The sequence below is a fragment of the Trachinotus anak genome, unplaced genomic scaffold (genome assembly GCF_046630095.1).
Source record: "Trachinotus anak isolate AG129_WGS33_773 ecotype Australia unplaced genomic scaffold, CSIRO_AGI_Tana_v1 ptg000009l, whole genome shotgun sequence".
In the NCBI taxonomy this organism is placed as follows: domain Eukaryota; kingdom Metazoa; phylum Chordata; class Actinopteri; order Carangiformes; family Carangidae; genus Trachinotus; species Trachinotus anak.
The window spans coordinates 20,267,707-20,287,233 of NW_027273860.1; the positions used below are offsets into that span (position 1 = coordinate 20,267,707).

At 41.2% G+C, this 19,527-nt stretch overlaps 1 long non-coding RNA gene across 2 annotated transcripts; it reads right to left on the bottom strand.

Moving 5' to 3' along the window:
- Positions 1 to 9,225: 9,225 nt before the first annotated feature.
- LOC139624856 (uncharacterized) lies at positions 9,226 to 13,690 on the bottom strand. Of its 2 annotated transcripts, none has more exons than XR_011691759.1 (3): positions 13,580 to 13,690; positions 11,061 to 11,202; positions 9,226 to 10,429 (listed from the first exon to the last, which is right to left on the bottom strand). It is a non-coding gene; the product is annotated as an uncharacterized lncRNA (long non-coding RNA). The 2 variants fall into 2 exon arrangements; XR_011691758.1 differs by lacking the exon at positions 13,580 to 13,690 and adding an exon at positions 12,828 to 13,082.
- Between the last annotated feature and the right edge of the window lie 5,837 nt (positions 13,691 to 19,527).

Here is a 19,527-nt window from a genome sequence, read left to right on the forward strand (position 1 = left end):
GTCGGCACCAAATTTTATGGCAAACCATCATATAGTTGTCAAGATGTTTTATGCAAACCCACAAATGTGAGACTCATAGTGGCGCTACAGGAAAATTCAAGAGCTCAAGCCAAGTCATTATACATTAGGACTCATCCTCTTTGAGATGAGAGAGATGTATTCAACAGATATATTTCTGCTGGTGGCACTAGATGTAATATGTGGGGATTCACAATCTGAGCATGGATATTCGCCCCAGATTTCATGGCAATCCATATTTTTGGCAAATTTCACCAAAAACCAAAACCATCAACCTCATGGTGGCACCACAGGAAACATCAAGGGATTACCAAATTCAGTAAGTTTTAATCCTCTGGAGGCCATGAACATCTGTATAGTTGTTGAGACATTTCAGTCTGGACCAAAGTGGTGGAACAACCGACACTGCTATCCACAGAGCCAGAATGACTTCATTGTGCCTTAGCATAAGTAACATACAAAGGTAAATGGGTTGCTGTTTCTATTTCTTTCATACCAAATACTCAAGTGTAACATTGGAAAGTTTAGATTTGAACTCACTTTAATTTGAGGACTGTTCCAGATGCTGATCAGAGCTGTTTGTCGGGGGGAGTGAAGGGGCAGTGAAAGCTCTATCTGTGGCACGTACGCAGCTCATACTCAATTTTGCAGTTTAAATACACAAGGCCCAAACCAAATATTGCTCCTTGAGATCCACTTAATTATTTTCCTTTTAAATGGTGTTTCATTATTTTGAAGGAGCCCCCCCCCCCCCAAACAGTGTATGAATGTCACTGGACCGCACATACAGAACACAACAGTGAAGCCAGTAAGGGTCACTGAAGGCATCTGATACATTTTCAGGGCATGTTTTGCGAATACAGCAGAACAGGCCCCTAATGCTCATTTTAAAGTTGACCACAGCACAGATTTGGTGTAAATAAATAAATCTTCAGAGCCCCTATAGGAAAAACAAACTCTTGATCGATTGGTAGTGTCATGAGACAGAGGGAATGTGGCATTTGTCTCCTTTCTCCAGTTTATTTTGGCCCAGATGCAGCTTTCTTGGGCTGATGGATATTTAGAGAACTTCATCCTCTTTTATTTGGCTACACAAACCAAAATACAAATGGTGAAACATGCAGATGGGAAAGTTTTCATTGGCGACAGCAGTTAGAGGCAGGTCTGTTAGCTGTGACCTTGGATATAATTGCATACAATTAAAACCTGTCTGCATTTGCTAGGGTATAAGTTATGTTTTGGGAAGATTTCAAGCTGGAGTAAACTGAAATCTAGATCAATACGTCGCATTACTCACAAACAGGTTTTCTTTTAATCATCATTAAATTTGACTCCTGGCTTGTCGGTTGGCAAACCCTCGTTAACTTTCTGTCCTTTTATTTTATTTTGAAAAAGCAGACAGTTGAGACATCTGATTAGTTTGTTGATTAACACATCTGAGAAGGAATTACAGCCACTGGAGCATTCAAGGTCAAGTTGACTTTCCCTGTCGCCTCCTTAACGTGGCGTGAAACCAGTAATACATTCTGTTTAATGGAGTGACACAAGGCATCGCTGTGGGCTGGGCCAGACAGGTTTGATCGTGACCATCGAGCCAGAAAGTTAGTGCTGAGTGGCAGAAGGCGCACCAGGAGCCCTCCTCTATTTCAATGCGTGGCCTGACAGCCAGCATTTTCCTGATGGGGACCTAATAAGCCCTGGCGTGGAGTGACCCCGGTCCATGCCTGCTGACAGCCTCCAACGCCACCTGCCCCCCTTGCAAGCCCCTGCCTCCACCACCTTGCTTGAGCCATCAGGCGGCCCCTTCATCAAGGAGGCCCATACGTCTCTCCACATTGGGCCAAACTTTGACTTTTATCATGGAAGGCCATTGCTCGTGTCAGATGGGCTTAATGACTCAATCTATCTGATCAAATACAGGGGACGGCAGTGGTATGCTTGGAATGGGACTGGGCTTTGGCAGAGGGGGGCAGAGCCTGTGGGGGGTGGGGGGTAGAGGGACTTCACTCTGTTTTTTTTTTTTCCTCCAAAGAAGCAAGTTAGTTATTTCCTTCCAAGAAAAGTGCATTTGTGCTTTCTTAATGTTAATCCAGATAGAAATTAAAGGCCCACCCTGACATATTTTGCAACATAAACCACAGTGATGTAGCAGTTAGCTATTAATCAGGAGCTACACAGTAAATGATCTGGAGTGATAAAAGTCAACCCAGTGTAAACAATGCAAGAAAAATTGGCAGAGAAGAAGGAATTTAATTCAGCATGTTCGCTTGGCTTCAGGGTGACGAACAGTGTATTTTGATGAGTAACACTGAATGTAAACAAAACTTTATTAGCTTACAAGAAGACATTATTATTTATTGTACAGACATGAGAGTGGTATCCATCTTCTGTTTCATTGTGTGCTTTCAAACACTCGCTCCTTATCCAGGAAATGTAGCCATGAGTTGTGAGCTTTCCTAATGAGCGATTGTAACCTATTCATAACATACTTTTCAAAGGGTCAGTTTACACAAATTACACACTTATTGCTCAACAATAGTTGTGTCTACCCAGGCTGACAGTTTCAGTTTTGTGTGCAGTTGTTTTGAGATGACTGCCTGTAAAACTCCAGCCACCAGTGGAGGTGAATGGAATTTTGGCAGTGGTACATAAGCAGGTTTTAAGGGACTATTTATTCAGTAGAAAGTAGCTCTGGTGAAAACGGTTCAAAGCAAGGTCTGTGGATGATTCAAATTATAATCCTCAAAATATTTTGCTTTTTTTTTATTTTATTTTTTTTATATTAACTCCTACAAATACACTACAAATAAAATTCCATTCTTCTCCATTGTATGTGGGTAGAACCAAAACTTTCTGCACGGCTATATAGATCAAATGAAAAGTTGAACAATATGTTGCTTTGTAATTTGGGTGAACTGACCCTTTAAAAAAAAAGGAGAGTAATGCAAATGCCAGTACTTTGCCCTCTTGAAGCTAAAAAAACTCCTGTGCACTCTGACAAGTAAAGTCTTGACCGAGCCCCGGGCTTTGCTAATGGAAGGCAGACAAAACATTTTCTTTGCTTGATAGCATCTGTTTGCAGAACAGAGTCGAACGGATATCAAGAGCGGTCGGCCTGCGAGACTGAGAGGGGAAAGAGATTGTGACACATTTCAGACAAGTGCTAATGAATGTAAACATCGCTGCGATAAAGACAACACAGCGTGAGGAAACATAGCCTCTGCAGTGAGGGTAATTTAATCCATTTTTCAAATGCCTCTCGTCTGCCACAACGCTCTTATCATCCTCATCATGGGAGACGTTAAAACAAGCTTGGGATGAGTTGTGTCAGAGAGACAGCAACAGGGAGGGAGGGGCAGGGAGGGGGGACCTCCTGTTGAGAACATGAAGGAGGACATTTTCACTGCAAGGAAGGCGAAGGACACCTTCGGGTGCTATCCACTTAATGAAAAAAGTGATGAAGCTTGGTTGTGTGAGTCAGTGGGGAGCTGATTGAATTTGTCTTGGTTCAAAAACACAATTACTTGAGGGAGAAAGATAAAGATGCCTTCATTTAGCTCTCAGCATCCACATATAAATATTACATGGTACATTTTGTTTCTCATTGATAATTTCATTTTGTGATTTATTTGTTTATTTCCTGTTGCTCCCTCTCTTTTCTGGAAAGTATCGGCTATAGCACCTCTGTTCTATGTTTCCATAATCAGACTGTGACATCAGCCTGTAAAGCAGACATAGAAACACCACCCAGTGACCTGTAGCCTCTGTTGACCCTCATTAGTCAGGCCCACACACAGCATCTGTGCTGGAGGCAGTCAGTTAACCTAAGGCCATGTCCACCCATCCATCTCTGACAGCAGTCTGGCTCCAGCTGACGAGCTACCTACACATCCGCGCCTGCAATTTCACTTGTTTTGTTGGAAAAAGAAATTTTGTGACTTTGGTCACAGACCTCTGTCACACATCAAATCTTCATTTATCATTTATCTGGACAAGGACAATAGAATCATTCTATATGAAGTATAATAAAGCCTCTAATAGTCAAAATATCAAGTCAGAGTTTTAAGTGCAAACTTTCAAGTAAATAGCATAACATTACACAATGTATGGTCAATGTTTTAATGAGGTTTAAATTAGCAGAAACACTTCTCATTAAAGTGAATGGGAAAGCTGTCTCTGACTTTTGGATACATGTATAAAACCCTCTCCTAAATGGAAATTAAAAACCAGGCTACTTGGTCCTGATTCAGTTATGTTGTCAGTCACATAACATGACAACACATCCTGGACTGATCCTCCAGTTCAGTTTTATGAAAAGCCACTATCTTGAAAGAAAAAAAGTCTGAAAATATGTTGATTGTAGATTACTTGATAACTTGCATGTAATTGAATATTCCCAGGATTCACCACATTTGATGATGTCTAGCTCTGGTCCCTAGGTTTAATGTTCTTATTAATGTTAATAAATGCATTAACATGTGGTATTTATTTTGCACTGCATATCACAGCAACATGTTTGTAATAAAACGACATGCAATGCATCACCACAGTGTGAGAGGAAGAAAAACATTGGGGGCACAAGGCCAGTTTGAAAGAATGAAATGCAACACTATTCATTTGATGGACAGTATTTTTTTCCTTCTCCAATCGACGTGTTAACAGAGTCACTCATCGCAGGCCAGACGTGTGCTGTCTCAGGGGCATCCACAAGGATGTCATTTCTCATGGCCCCTTGGAAAACACAATATACAAACTTTGTCATAAGGCGGGACCACCTAGTGAGACAGGGAGGCAGCAGTCACTATTCACAAAGTGCTCCATTCAGAGAAAAAGCTTATGCAAAATAAACATCCACAACAAGATAAGGATTGTGATATAAGCAGCACACAACTGGACCGCTGGGGACACAGGCATGCTTGCACATGAATGGGGCTTTTTGTCTTTTATTTTGTGTCTCATATCATTACAATGAAACAGTCAGAAACAAAGAATGTGCTCTTTTTCAGAACTAGAGCCATTTTGTTTACACTTTAACAGTCAGACATCATTTAGAAAATATTACATTGTCTATGTTGTGTATTATCAGTTTATTAGGTACACCTGTAACCCTGCGCAGTCTAATGTAATTATAAATCCTATCCTTGTGGTTTTGTATTGGCCTGCAATGACAATATTAAAGGTCCCATATTGAGATGTTCATGTGTTTGTGATTATAAAGCAGGTCTAGGTTCTATATTAATACTGTGAAAGTATCAAAGCCTCAGTCCACAGAGAAATGCACACAGCCTGTATTCAGAAACTGAGCCTTAAAACCAGCCGTTAGCACTTCTGATACTTTGTGATGTCACAACATAGCAGTTGACGCTGACCTGTTGTTACTAGAGCTCCAGAGAGAAGCCTGAGAGAGGAGATATGTGTGTATATATATATGTGTGTGTATAATGGATATCAACACAAATAAAACACTGGAAAAGTGTAAAATATGGGACCTTTAATGCTAATATTTACATGGCTGGCACACTGGAGGTGGAGCTGAGGGTTTGATGTAAATCAAACTATTGGACAAATAAAAAAATGGAACCAGAGGATGGCACTACATGAGACCTATTACATTACAGTTCATCCTCTGGGGGCTAAGAATGTCTGTACAAAAAAAGTCATGGCAGTCTATTCAATGGTGGAGATATTTCAGGCTGGACCAAAGTGATGGACCAAGCAACCACTAAAGCTGTGTATTACATTTCTGCCATTTATTCTGTTATTTATTTGCTGAATCCAAAAAATATAAAGTCTAATAATTCTGTAATTGTCAGGAGATGTTTTAACTGCAGAGGTAAGAGGATCAGCAGAAACTCCTCCCTTCCTCGAACATTGTTATGACAGTAAACTCTGATGACATTCTCACTGTATTTTGTCTATAACCTGCAGGCTGTGACAGGATGGTGAGGTGTAGACTGTGGTGATAGGAGGCATAGTTACACCTCAGACAACCCAACATGTGAGATTCCTTACCCTGACAGACAGTATAGATTGCAGTAGGCAGGGATGATAAAGGAAATGGCCCTGAAGTTGTTGCAACATTTCAGAAACCTTCCATCCTTACAGACTTACATGTTGTGTGCCCAGTCATACTCAGTCTGACATTTGGCATCTCATTTTGTTTCCCGCCGGCACAGAGGCAGTACAAGTGGATGTAATTAGTGTGGACTGATTTGGATGTGATTACAAAATAACATTGGCTGTGAATGTGATCCAGAGGCAGAATAAATGAAGATAATCTTCTCAAAAATAACACACAAATCTTAATGGATTGCTTCTATCTTCCTCATTTAAGTCATGTGTCACCGCTTGTGTGTTTTCAGCGTGACCAATTATAATCACAATCGTGCAGCAACACCAAAAGCCCGTGTTTGACATTGCCAAACACTAACAAGAAAATAATCATAACTGCAAGTGCTAATATTTGCTTGCAGTCTATGTTTTATTCATGGGACATCTGTGCCACTTGGAAGCAGCCTGAAGCTTCACAACCCAAATAAGAATTATTCAATTAAACTCTGCAAAATTGATGGACAAATGTTTGCTGCTTTTTTTTTTTTTTTTTCATTTTTTACTCTGCAGCAGTCCAAACCTAACCCAATAACGGTCCATCAATAATCTCTCATTGCTGCATCACCTCGACTGCCAATCACAGGATGGGCTGGGGCCTGTTTGCTTCCCTGATTTGAAATATTAATACAGGTGAGCCTTGTGAGATGCAAAAATGTAGACTGGGGCACATGCTGGCACCAAAAGCAAGGCCGCAGCTTGACAAGGCAAACAAGAAACCCTTAAATAAATGATGAGTTTAAAGGTTTAGAGAGGCTCTCTGACATGAAGTAACCAGTGTACAATGAGAGCAACCCTGACCCGAGGATTTAAACACAATCTCATCAGCATCAGTGGGGAAAAATTGTACATTTACGCAAAGCTCGTGCCCGCTTCACGGTCAAGAGCAGCGTGGGACATGCACATCATATTGTCTTAGTGTCAGAGTCATACTAGGCTGAAGCGGGAGAAAATGTGATAATGAGCCAGGACCCCTTCTTCACTCTCATTCTTTTTTATTTTTTCTTGGAGGAAAGGTTGTAGTGAGCACTTCTGCCTGCAAAACCAAAAATCCATTTACACTGACAGGCAGGATGTTTGCTCCCTTAGCGCTGCGGCTGCACTGAGTACCGCGTAGCTCACAATCCAAGCATGGTGAAGAGGTAGAGTTATTTTAGAGAACAAACAGTGTGTTTGGCACAGTGCAGAAACACATTCCTCCCTGCTGTGTGTCTTAAGGGTAGAGGAAAAAAAAAAAAAGCTTAAGCATGCAGCAATTGTTGGCATGTGGACACCGGATGTCAAGTGAAATACATAATTTTGTATTGAGAACTTATGGATTTCCTGGTTTCCTTGAACGTGTGATAGTGGAAAGAGAGAATGCAACATGAATGCAGGCGCTGGCACGGAGAAGGCCTTCCCCGAGCCCAGGCTGTGGGCCGGGATTTGCCCTGGAAGCCAGATGAGAGCTGAACAGACCCCAGGATCTGCTGGAGCCTTCCACATCCCAGTTTGCCTGTGAGTGTGCAAGTGTGTGGATGCAGGTGGATGCACCTCAGAGGGGCTGTAGAAAAATGTTGAGGGCTGCACAGTCAAGGGGGAGCTGAAGAAGTGGGGCTCTCGTGTTAAATACAAGAGGCCTCTGAGGATGTTGTTGGAGGTTTAGGTTGCTGCACCTTAGGTTGCTCCAACAGATGGAACAGACTCACTGTGTGATTCTGTCGAGGTGTGCGGATCCGAACACGTCAACAGTAACATATCAGATACAACTGCTGTAGTTAATCACGTTTTCCACACGGCACTGGATGCGTTCCATTCTCAGGCGAAGGTAGACATGAGCAGATGTCTCATGTCTACCCAGCAACAGTTGATTTTTGTCAAATGACATATGTTGCTGGTAGATTTAATCAATGCTACCTAGCAAGAACTGTGTAAAGGTAGAGGGACCAGACATTCCCCGTTTTTGGTGGTGTGTCCCCCGGAAATGTCCCTGATTTTAATTGTGAATAAACAACAGACCGGCACTTATTCTAGCCAACAGTGGGGGGCTGGCTACTCCCTATATGTAGCAACTCCATATCACTCTTCTTCTACTACTAACCCCTTGCTTGCTAGTTTTAGAGAAAACTGATGTGTGAAACTCAACCAGAAACAAGAATTAAATGAATCCACAATGTCAGCACAAACATCTGTTCAAGCGAGGATGTAACCCATGGTTAGAATCAGGGGTGGGTTTATGAGACTTTGTAACGGGCTACCAGGTAATCAGCAACTGATTTATAGACAAAAAATCTACTTGGATGTAGGCGACCATGTGATCCACAAATATAGTGCTTCATTTTTATTTTAACATGTTTAACATGCTATTAGTTTAGCAGGTGTGAGGGCTAACGTGGGCTGCATCTGTAACTTGTTTTACAAATTATAGATATAAGGAGGAATATGACCTTGAATAAAATCAGTCAGAAGTTTTTTCTTTGCTTTAATCCCTGTAGGGAGAAAGGAGTGGAAGGAGAGGGAAGGAAACAGAACAGGAAAGGTAAGGAAGTGATTAACAGAGTTGCCAAATTAATATTCTAAACAGTCAAATAGAAAAATGAGGCACGCAGTGTGAATCTGTTCAACAGAATATTTTATCTAATAGTGTAGACGAAGAGAGTGAGAAGGAAAAATAAAGGGAGTAAAAGGAGGAGAGTGAAGAATTAAGTTCAAAGGTAAATGGAAGGAAAGAGAAGGAAGACAAGTGAAGAAGAGTAGAGGAGAAAGACCGGAGGAGAAGAAGAAGTTAACTCAATCTTTAAATGTTAAGGCTCTGAAGAGTGACCCAGTTTCTTCAGTTCATTTCACTGTAGTTCATTACAGTACAACAGTTACCATGGTCAAATACATGAAACCAGAAATGCCTCCCTTTTATATTTCATTGATAAAAACATTTGATATTTTAATGATATATTGACCACTGAACTGGAAACGTCCCCGGTTTTTCATTTCAGAAATCTGGTCCTCTAATGTAAAAGACGTCTGAGTCATTTGCCTGTAGAAGACATGTAATAAGGAAACAGCATTGTTCTTGTGTGGCAGTATAAAGAAGAGAATGATGAGGAAAAATGTGAGGTCAAAGATTTTTGCCTTTATTTGAACAGACAGAGAGACAGGCAGAGAGAGACAGGAAATGTGGGGGAGAGACACAGGGGTATGACATGCAACAAGGGTCCCCCGGGGCCAGGGAGCCATGGACTCTTCAGCAATGTGTTTTTACTTTTTAATAATGCAGAGCCAAATTGGGGAAAAACAGAAAAAAAATCTTTACAAAAGGAGTGCCTTGTAAATATACTCACCCTGTTTGTAAAGGATTAATCTCCCTTCATTAGACCTCGGCTGTATCATAAGCTAAACCTCCCCTAAGCCACAGAAATGAGGTCTTTGTTGACTGTTTTTGTCATTAAATTCCCTTCACCCTGTACATCGCTTCCACCTAAAAGCAAAAAATATCAGCCAGAGAAGAAAAAATCGATTACACCTCGCACTCCTGTGTGCATGTCAGGGGCTTTTCAGTATTGGAACCTAATTAAATTAACCTCAAAGGGAGAGGGACTGGAAGCGCAGCCGGGGCACTCGGTGCACGTCCAATGATTAGCACATCGATTTATTAAAATGGGCCAGCCAGCCAGCCGAGACAAGACCCTTTTTCCCGCCGGGGTCTTGTTTACTCCAGGCTGAGACAGTTAGAGCTGTTCTGCTCTGCACTGCACAGAGGAGATAATTAGACGTGAATGAGCAAGCATTTCTGAAATACAGTTAGAGCTGGATATAATGGGCACTGCTTTGTCCTTAGTGGTGTGGCGGTAATGAACGGCCAGCAATTTAGGATTTTGGCTGTGTATATGTGCAGGTCAGTGTCAAGCAAAGGAAACATGCAACCTTAATCCATGTAGTTTGTGTCAGATATGGAAATACAAAGAAAAGATCCTGAATATTTGAGAGATGAGACTCAAATTAGGTCCAACAAATCCAACTTTATTAATCCTACCTACCCCAACGTTTTAAAGTACATGTCTGTATCTCTCTCCGACCCCTTTAAACACACACACAGATGTAACGCACTTGCATGAACAGATCCAAATGGAACATGGGATGTTGACACAACAATACAGTAGTAAGTCAGAGTGACCTAAACCAGGAAAAGGTAAACAAACAGCAGAGGTCACGGGTTCAGAGCCCAGTGCCTCCTAATCCTCAGAATGGGCCTCTCAAAGAATCTGCGGCCACAGTGGGTCATCAGGATATCCTGGCACTGACTCACTTTGTCAGCAAGCCTGTCGCCCTAAGACAAAAATATGCTCATCATCACACAGAGGAACTTCAGGCTGAGCCGGAGAACGAACGCGCAAGCTTTTCACACACGGTGACAGTTGCCAATGTGACATGGTAATAATTTCATTTAAACAGCTTTTAAACTGTTTCTTGAATATTCAAATATAATACACATCTTAAAGAGACAAAAATAATCAGCTAACTGCCTGACAGATCAGCCAGTGTTCTGATAATCACTTCATCATTTAAATCATTTTTCAGACAAAAACACCAAACATTCCTCAGTTCCAGCTGCACTGCTGTAAAGATTTGCTGCTTACTTGTGGTCTGTGACAATTAACTGAACACATTTTCATTTTTTTAGTACTATTTTTGAAGCATATTAATCAAGGACTGTTGATCAAGGACATAATCAGCACATTTATAAATGATGAAATAACCCTTACTATTACCACCATTATTTGCCTGTTTTTGTTTTTGCAGAGGTTTGGAACTTGGAAAAACTATGCATATGCTACTTTTCACACATTCATTGGTTTTGTTTATAATCACAGACATTTGATGTGAGGGTGATAGGACAGATTTTCAGTTACTTTTCGGGATCAGATTTACATCATTTCATTTTTCTGTGTTGATCTTACCAGTTTGTGCAGTGTTGCGATCTTATGGCTAGTGCAGCAGGCAGAAGTCTCGCGATGCAAACAGGTGATTCAGGGCATTTCTGCATCCATTTACAGTGAACTGTGGGAGTGGCAACCAGGCTGGTGCACGTTTTCACATTGACTGAAATGTACAAAAAACAAACATGCACACACATGGTTTAATTAATCTGATAAATATAAAGTATGTGTTTTTCATCTGTGTGTACAGTTTTATGCATCTGGCCCCTTGTGTTACTTGTGTTACTGAGGTAACAGCAAATTAACTTAAAGGTCCCATATTTTACACTTTCCTGTGTTTTATCTGAAGTGTTAATATCCATCAGAAGATATATTTGTGGTTTAAAGAACCAAAAACCATCTCAATCTATTTGAACATCTCCTCTCTAAGGCTTCTCTCGAGACCTCTAGTAACAACTGGTCAGTCAACCAATCAGGAGAGGCTCTGAGCCTCTCTCCTGATTGGCTGACTGCTTTCTGAGTGACTGAATATAAATATAGCAGATTTCAGGTAAACACTCAGAGAAACCAAATCCTGCAAGGTTAGATGGTGGGTCCAGGTAGGCGGGGCTTGGGGCGTGGCTGAGTGTGGCGACTGCTTTGTTGTGACATCACAAAGTTCCAGAAGTCCTGACGGCTGGTTTTAATGCTCAGTTTCTGAATACGGACTGTGTGCATTTCTCTGTGGACTGAGGCTTTGATACTTTCATAGTATTAATATAGAACCTAGACCTGCTTTATAATCAAAAAACACATGGACATCTACCTTTAGACTGTGTAAAACTTTAGTAAAGAAACAATTGTTCCTTACCAAAAAAAACAAAAAACAAAGGTGAGACACATTTTATAGCTTCAGAGGCCAACTACACTAATTATCTAAATCTTAATTATAACAAATGTTTGACACTTTGCTGCATGGCCACATCATACAAAAAGACCAATAACTATGCCTAATAATTCAAATTCTCTGAACACAGGTTAGAAAGAAATTCATATGACCACTCTTTCCCTCTCACTGCTCGTCATGGTGAGACTTTCTGACTGATATATCACCTCTTTTATACAGTATATAACCTAGGTTTTTAAGTTTTTATACAAACATCCATCATTTCTGTAATATTTTAGAGCTCTCTAAAACATTTACACTACACTGTTTGAGCTATGCAACTCAAATCACTTTATTTTCAGATGATTACAGCTTGTCAGTCAACTTATAACACAAATCCATTATGTAACCCATCATTTCACGTTCTACAATGTCTCTATTGTTCACTGAAATAGTCTGTTGTTCCCCTCAGGTGATAGATTGTCTTGATTTTCAACTTTAAATAACCTCTGACGGACTGACTGCAACAAGCTGCATTTTATTGTGCTCACTGGAGCTGCAAGTGATAAGCTGTTGTCATTAAGGTGAAGTGACTGCTGATGCTTGCTTTTTGTGCTGATGAATGTGACACATGACCTTTGGATCCTGCCTGAACACAATACAATCACCCACAGAGGTGTAATGCAGGCAAATAGTAGAATAACTCAAAAATTGGAAAGTCATGCTTATTTACAGCCTATGGGTCACTCTATTAGTGTTATTAGAAGAAATACTCCATGGGACAATCAAAACACTGCAAAAGTGCAACCAAAGTGCCAAGAGAATGAGGAGATCCCAGGCATGGGTGTACACTTAATCTTAAAACAACATAACCATTGATACTCGTGTTTGGATATATTCTCTAGCTCGTCGTTATCACTCACAATTACGATATTGTTTGGATTCCCACATTGCTGCTCATATTTCCAGTGGACTGGCAGCTCACTGATGGAGGGCCTTCCCCGGGGAGTCTAGAAACGCAGCCATTTTCAATGTGTCTGATACCTGCTCCTCCATCCTGAGCTGACTATAATTGGCAGCCTCTCCTTGTCATTGAGTTATTACATTTCCCCTCTCGGCTATCCCACGTACCCCTGGGAGCACTTCACACTGTGAGCAAGTCCTGCGAGCCCCCTCTCTGTGGGCCACAGAGAATGGCAATATAGTCATCCTCATGGTAACAGAAATCTTTCACTGCCTAGCTCTCTCTCTCTCTCTCACTCTCCATAATGGGCCATCATAGAGTTTTCCAGTGTATAATGAGGCACTAACTGGAAAATAGCCTGGCACCAAGCACTATCATTACAAATTCCTCAATGTCCGCAATTAATGCATGAGGGTGGATATTTAGCATTTTGAAAAGAGAGAAGAACTATTATGTGCTAATGTATTAGCAAAAGGGCTTAATGCCTCCGCTCTTCAAAGACGCCACCGCAATAAAAGGTGCAAAAAAAAAAAAAACAAAAAAACTTTTCCACAGGATGCAGGTCCCTTTCAACTCGACATCTCTTTTGAGTGGGTTTTATGATGTGGCACAAACACGGATGATTTATTCCCCTCTAAAGTCATCCCAAGTCGGAAAATAAACACGAGTTCAGTGGCTGCCGGTGTCACTGCTAAATAAACACAGACCCACCTGCAATTAAAGTCCCAGCTGAGCAGAGCTGACGTCTTGGTTGTGCAGGAGAGCGCAGGCAGCAGGAGGCCACGGTCCATTTCCTGCGTACTTTCCTTGGGAATAATTACCGTCACTGTTTTATTCCGTAAGAGCACAATTTCCATATTGTTGACTCATACTTGGAGACGGTTCCATTTGCAGAGAAACATTTTGTCAACTAGTAATTAAATGGTAAATGCAGATGCAATTACCTATAGCATGTGAGAGGATCGTGAGTGATGAGTATTTCCACTAGTTTTAGACTAGACCACATACAAGTGGAAATGCATTAGGGTCAAAACATGGCAGTTGCTTCATCAGCGTACTACATGCGAGGCTTCATGTCCAAAACTTATTTTATTTCTTGAGCAAGAAAACAGACACTCTACAAATTTTGTTCAATGCTGTTTTAAAAAGAGATTGATATTAAATATGTCAAAATGACTCTAAGTACAATGGGTCTCAGGTATAAACTGCCCATTTGAAATTAGGTTGTAAGCTGTACTATTATCCAGCATGAACTTCCCCACTTTGGGTACAATTAGTTTGAGTTATTGCACTTTAAGAAAGGACTTCACTCTTTAAGACTAACAGGGTGCTGGTGTGCAGATAAGGCCAGCAGTTCCAGGAGAGACCCTGCCATTATCCATAACTACCCCGCAATCTAGGTGACACTGCATATGAAAGAGAGAGGACAATTAAGGATGTTTGTCAGACAGACAGCTGGGGCGGGGACTGGAGGAGCAGAGGCTGCAACATGATATCTTAAAGGAGAGATCCACCCTGAGGACCACCCGTGTGGACGTCAGATCAGACAAAGACTCATCGAGAGGAGCAGCATTTCAGCCATAAAACACATTTACAGTTAAAGCACTGAAGCCAAACCAACCTTATCTCTTATTGATTACACTCATATGCAACTATTTAGCATTATCAAAATATGTAATACCAAAATAAGACAGCCATGCCTCATGTTAAGATTTAGGCAATAAAAGAAAGACCTTGACCACCTGTGAATGAAGACCACAGTACTGAAGGCGCCAATAATTCCCATCCAAACCTGGACCCATTGATTAAGAGGTCTGTGTGGAGAGATTGTGGATTCACTCAATTTGCGGAGAAGAAAAATGATTTATTTATGTATTTATTTATTTAGGTGCTGTGTTATTTATTTATCTAATGAATTATTTATCTATTTATCTACTTGAGAGCCACACATTTGTGGATATACAATGTTTGTGTTGTGTTTATTGTTGTAACCACAATAACCAAAGTCCGGTACTCCTGCCGCCGTAGGGTCAGCGTTTCAGGAGACGCTCCTATGGGTCGTATCAGAGGTTTGGAACAAATGACCTCCGTGGGTCTAAGGCTGGTTTATTAGATGGGGCAGCAGCTAGTTGACCTATAATTAACTTGTGTGGGTGTTTAGCTAGACTCACTAAAACTCAATGAACCGTGATCAAGTGTTCCGTAGCTGCAAAGACTCTACGAGCACGATGAAGCTGACTTACTTTAATCCTGAGTGAGTCCATTTTGATCCGATGTGGTCACAGTTTGTGAAGAATTATACTTTGCTTTTTAATTTCTTTAATTCTATAAAGAAAATAAAGAAAGAAATCAACAGAAAGGAGTGAAATCATGACATTTCACCTGAAGGGTATGCCGTCACCGTCTTCTCATATCCAGCTGCTTGCCCAGTTTTTGTCAACTGGGGGAAACGTGCCAGTTCACATCACCTGGAATGACGCAGAGTGAGAGAACAGAGCAAAATGGAGCAGAGAAATTCATCCGCCAGTTCCCTGCCATCTCAACTCAGGTCTCCAATCTGGATTGAATACACACACACACAAGCCCGCCCTTGTTTCCCTCTCTCCACCTCGCTGACTTCCATGTCAGCACTAAATGAATGAATAACAAATGGCACAAAAAAGGCTCCTAAAAGGTCTGCATGGACAACATTTCTTTTCCATCTCCACACAAATTAAAACAAAACCTTAGAAGAGGTAATCAGTGAGGAATTCAGGCGGTTTGGCGTCAGCAGTGGTCACTGTTGACTTTCTATGAAGAATGGCCGGTCTCTGTATTGTAGTTGATGATTTTCCACAAACCTTCATCTCTTAATTACTGTAATAATGAATGTCTGCGTGGACGCTGCAGGTTCTGGGAACTGAGGGAGGCTGGAAGGCAGTGATTTGGCCACTGCTGCTTTACCTGTCAGCATGAGTCACAGCCGAAGGTCGAAACACTTTTTTTTACCAAGTCTCACCTGATGACACAGCAGCAGGCACAGAACTGACATATTATCACATTATACAGTTACTGTAGCTTAGGCGTTAGAAAACAGCTGCTTATTTACACACCTCGCAGACACAGAGTAACATTAGCATTCACTTGGAGTCAGGTTTCTGGACACTTGATAACTTTAAGTCCAATATTCACTTTCCTATAGCTGTAGCTTGGTCTGGACCACTTCCTGAGGGAAATATCTGATTCTTCTGCTGCTCCACTTTCTACATCAGCTAGTTGTTACCTTTCTCTATCTGCTGTTTAGTGCAGATTTGGTCACATACTGTGGGAAAACAGCTGCTCTCTGTTGGAAAAAAGCTCAGAAGAGCTAAAGGGAATAGCAGAAGTGGATGATAATTCTTCGTGGGTCCATCACTATGAGTGACTGCTTACACATTACAGTTGATCTGTCAACTTCTAACTCTCAGAGAGAATAAGTTAGCAGAAGTTAGAAGAGTCACTCTCTGCTGGGGTCCCTAGCCTCACTGCTCTCTTTCTCTCTCTCTCTCTCTCTCACTCGCTATACATGTACCATCCACAGGGGTGAAAGCAGTTTTATATTCTTGCTGGTACTATTACCGAAACCTTCATTGCTTCATATTGTTCACCTCTCCTCACTTCAATATTTCAATATTTTACTGTACCTGTATGGAGTAGACAGAAATTAGAAACACTTGACAATGTATATGGTAAAATATTTGTTTTAATTTTTAGGGTTCTAGCATGTATGAAACGTTTTTGGACCAAATGGACCAAAACACAGCATGGACGGTTCAGAAGTCAGACATTCAGAACGAGTTAAAAGCAATTTATAAACAGACAAAGTGATGTTCAAGCCTGCATATTGCTAGAAGATCTATTTTCTGGCCTAAGGTGTGGCTGTGACTGGCTCTGAATTTGGGCTTTAGAACGTAGCCACTCTCCCCTCTTCCTGGTACCGTGTACCGCCACTGAATCTTTTAGTGGTACTCAGTACCGGACTGTAGCGGCTTACTTTCACCCCTGACCATCCATGACATCACCAAAAGGTTTCTAAAGAGTGGTTTTAAAGCTCAGAGTAGGCTGCTCCACTGTTGCCATCTTGTCAGTGCCTGACTCCACCTAACTCCTGGCAAAATGGGCAAAGAGGTGGGGCGTGTGTGGAGCGGAGACTTTGGTGCATGCCAATTTGTGGCAAGCATATGTTCACCTGTCACTCAAAGCAGCCACACCCTCAATTATGCAAAACTTAAAGCCTTAATGAAATGTTAACAGATGAGTTATATATAAATTCATGAAGGAGGAAATTAGCTGTATATAGCTTTGTACCAGGGTGTAAACATGTTTATTACTGTTGTAAAGTTGATCATTTTAACATGGGAGTCTATGGGGATCCACTTGCTTTTAGAGCCAGACTCAAGGGGAGGAACTTAGAGGAACTGCAGTTTTTGGTGCTTCCATGTTGACTTCATTTTTCAGCTGCGGAGGTTGCTGCTTGCCACTGATCTATTCCTGAAAGGAGCCGTGCCACTTGTGTAACAGTATTCTGTCTCAAACTTTGCACATTTCCTGTAGATCTTGCACAGAGATGATAAACCACAGTGTAATTTGCACTTCTGTGCATTTGTATAATGCTGCAATATCATATCTGATCTCAGAACAGTCGAAGCTGAGTCAAGTACAGCTTGACAAACACTTTGGCTGTACCTTATCACCTGTTAGACCGCATGTTCATGCCCATGAAAACGACAGAAAATACAGCACTATTTCTGAGAGCTGCTGTTGGGTGAAAGTTGAATTTTGTTCTTTATTTTGTTCATGCTGGAGAGGCTGTCTGAATCTGATCCAAAACTTCTGCCATAACAGATCAATAGGCCTACAGACAAATTACTATGGGATACTATACAAAATATTATAGAGAGGAGTCCGGAACTGTGCACAATGATTCACTTCAGGCACTAGGAGGTCAGGGTTGTTGCAGCATCCTCAGAACCCCAGCTTCATGTAGCTCTGGCTGAGGGATAACTTTGTGGAACCTCCTCTAGTTTTATTAGAACTATTTTATTAGTTAATGTTTTTCAAGGGCAATGCACGTTGTTAAACGTCACTGTGAATGTGCCAGTGTCGGCCAAAAGGCTAATTTTTTATATGATCCATTAGTAAATGCTATTAACGCTCCTCAACATGTCTGCCTCCTCTGCACAGGAACTCGAGCCTCTCCGTATCACACAACTAGATGTTATGCAATGTGGGGTAAAAATGAAGAAGAAGAAAAAAGAATCCTCTCCCATCTGTTGCAGCTTCCCCACTACAAGTCAGAGGGCTGTCTTTCTCTAACATCTCTGACAGCAGACAATCCACAAATCACTGGGTCATATTTCATCATCAGCTGCCGGTCTGTTCCACGCCTGTCTTCTCCACTGTGGCTCAGCGACATGCGGAGAGAGAGCAAAGAGGAGAGTGAGAGATATTGGAGAAGCGGGAGAAATACTGTCGACGGGTGGAAGGAGTGTACAGTGTGCGTGACAGGAGTGGTGTGAGCTTCTGCTGAGAAAGAAAACATTGCACTTATTTTACTGTCACGCAGTATGATTGCAGCCAGAAAATGTCAAGCCATGAACACCTGGGTCGCCCTGAATGAAAGGAGGGCAAAGTCCGAGAGCAGGATCTGGCAGCAGTGCAGAAGCCCCTGCATATCTCAGAAGATTTAAGCTGTGTAAATGGTTTGACTTTAAAGCAGCTGGGTAACCATCTTGGAATAAGGCATGAACACTCATAGTAACAGGAACTTTCCCTGCTGTTTCATTCAATGAACATTGATACAAGACAAATCCACCCACATAACGTTGGTTGTGCACCATTAGGAAGACAACAGGACCCGTTCAGAAAGTGGAGGCTGTCTGTCTTCAGAAAGCTGAAGTTGGCAAGTAATGTTCAGTTCCCACTGAACATTACTTTTCATTTATTGGATTTCAACACCTGCTGAGTCACCAGCAGCTCCCACACACTCATCCCACATTACATCTAGCTGACGTCAGCTGTCTCTTCCATGCCTCCAGGTATGGTGGCACAACATGAAATGACCAGACTGTCAAAACTCACAGCAACTGCTTGCCCTGGAAATATGGCACTCACCCTACGATTTAAACCACAACACAAAGTAACTAAAGTAATCAGTCATAGAGTATCATACAGGTTAATGTAAGGAATAATGCATGGAGTAAGGTACAGAGTTATAGAGTAATGACTTCAAATAACTTTTTAATAATCAGAAATAACTTTTTTAAATGTCAGAATCACCAGAATAAAATAAGTGAACGAAACAAACAAACAAAGGATATGTGTTCTTCTGAGGAAGAAGTTTTATTTTGCTTTGACTTCATTGATCTCAGATTTCATGTTTCTTACTAAAACATTACCAAACCATACAGTGTTGCCATGGAAATAAGCCTTCATATTTGGGCATTTGGTCACTTAATAGATGAAATTATAAAGAATTAAATGAAAATGCTTAATTTAATTTAATATTTCTTATGTCTTTTGATGAGTCATTCGTGAGGTTAGGAAAATCTAACGCTGAGTAAATCACATTAACAGAAAATCCTTCTACTATGATGTACAGTGTAATGCACCAACTGCTACACACAGTATCAGATTTCTGT